Consider the following 2,573-nt stretch of genomic DNA (forward strand, 5'->3'; position numbering starts at 1 on the left):
TGTTTGTTTTACATGTTTAGTAAGGCTGACAAGTTCCTTTTTCAACTGAATGGAACAAAACGTATTTACAATATTGACCAGCCGGAAAAGTTTCTCTTTTTTTAATGAAAAGTAAAATTAGGCCATGAGATGTGTTGAGATGGCAAGGAATGGTAGAAATTAATGCCAGGTATAATTGAACTTCCTGCAAATTATTACAATAGGCGTGCCACTTGAAGCATTTTCAGTTTTAAGAATTCGGACCGATGTATTTTATATACACTATTACATGTATCTACTATATAGCCACTTCTGTTGTTTCAAAAAGAAGCTCAAGTTGATTTTAAAACATGAAGTACAGCATTTCGAATTTCGTGTTTGTAAACATTTTACTTTCACGCTTGTAATGATATTATTTTTGTATGCAGAGAATAGATATATGTATATGCGTATTAAAATCCCACGAAAAGGAAAATATCTTTATTTATTTCCATTGCAGAGTAACGAAAAGTTGTCATTTTGTTTGAAGAGATTTAAGTTAATTAAATGTTGTTTCAGACCATTATTCACTCCTATCTAATGAAATAGAATTTATTTTTGATAAAACTTACTCATAACAATTTGATTTGAAATGTTCTTACCCATGTGAATAGTTCTGTACATGTAAATATGTTTTTTTTTACGTTGGCGTGGTTTCTGTGCGATGCAACCACGACTGCTTCTTTGTTGAATGTATATATCGACCATTCTTTGTTCTGATTTTCTGTAATTTTCATTCATTCTTACAAACATTTACACACTATTTGCTTGGTAGAGAGCTCATATTTGCAAAACTATATTGTATAAACATTATTAGCAAAAAAAGTATGTTCATATTTAACCTGTACTGATTTAAGAATGTCCCGCCTTATGTTCTTATTCTTTCATAAGACAGATGCGTTCCAGAAATATTTATTTTTAGATGTTGTTCCAAACCATGGGCATTAGATGTATGAATATGTTCCCATGTTAAAAAATGATAGTTATAGTTTAATGAGATATCTATTTTTCAAAAAGTTTCCAATGATAAATTCATTATTAATTCATGCACATATATTGTTCATCCTTAAATTTCTGTCTTGTTTTCCTCACTATAAGCAAAACAAACGCCATTTCGTAAATGTCTAGAAAAATTGTAAAATGTACTCATTTGTATCAAATACATTATTATAAAAGAAAAAATTACTGTTTTTTTACCAGTGGGGTAATTTCATGTTTTTAATTGATTAAATGATGATTAGTTTAATTAAGTCTGTATATAATATCCTTATGAATTAACTGTTTTCCTTGTATTTTTATACACCCGTCTCTGAAAGAGCGAGTCGTATTATGGGAACACCCGTGGCGGGCGGTGGGCGGGCTGGCGGCGTCTAAAGCATGTCCGCTCTCTAAGTCACAGTTTTCATCTGATCTTCACCAAACTTGCTAACAATGTTTGTGGGCATAACATCTTGGCCAAGTTTGATAACCAGCCAAATCGCCCAGGCATTCTTGGATTATGGCCCTTAGATTACTAAAAATCTGCGAATTTAGCCTTTTCCGCACGAACATGTGGGTTTTCATCCGATCTTCACCAAACTTGCTGACAATGTTTGTGGGCATAGTATCTTGGCAATGAACGCTAACCACCCAAATCGCCCCAGGCACTAATGGATTATGCCCTTTGAACTAGGCAAAGTTCGACGGCGGGCGTATTTTGTGACAGTCTGGCACTCTTGTTTGAAACGCAACTGTTACTAATATCTTTATAAATTCACTGATTTAGTGTGTTTATTGAAATATCACAGTCTAATAATGTCCTGGGTTTATATAAATATCACTACATGTTCAATATGAATAAAACAATGCATCTTTTTATGCCCCTACATATAGCATATAGCGTTGCTGCTGTCCATACGCCCGTATGTCTGTCCGTCCAGAAATCTTGTGTGTCTAACGCCTTCCACGCCATTGGCATGGTTTGCTTTAAACATTCACAGATGATCAAGTTTGATGTGCAGATGACCATGAATGAAGAAACTTTTGACTTGACTATTTTTACCGCAGTTATGGCCCTTTGATAGTTTTGCTGTAAAGAATAGAGAAAAATCTTGTGTCCAATTCCTCAAACACTATTGAAAGGATATGATTGAAAGTTTTAAAGATGAAGGACCTTAATATATGACCATAAATAGTGGATTTTTTGTGGCTATTTTTCTAGAATTACGGCTCTTTTTTAATTTCACAAAATAGGTCATAGTGAAGAAATTTGGTGTGTTCACCTCCCTCCTCATACACTTTTTGAAGGAATGGATTCAAAGTTGCTCGGATGCTCAACCTTGTATAAATACAATTAGCTTCAAACTTTTCATTTTCCTTCATGTGAAGTTGATCTGTACTACAACTTTGCTATTTAGAGGATGGCGCATAATGTTGGGGCATCCGTGTCGAATGGACACAATTCTAGTATTGTTTTGTATTTTTTAATCGATTCCTCTTCAAGATGTCTTTCGTGGTTAATCTAAGCTTTAAAAGTAAGAAACAGGTTTATACAGTACCATTAACCGGTAGTGTTA

Source organism: Mercenaria mercenaria, chromosome 14 (assembly GCF_021730395.1).
Source record: "Mercenaria mercenaria strain notata chromosome 14, MADL_Memer_1, whole genome shotgun sequence".
Classification (NCBI taxonomy): domain Eukaryota; kingdom Metazoa; phylum Mollusca; class Bivalvia; order Venerida; family Veneridae; genus Mercenaria; species Mercenaria mercenaria.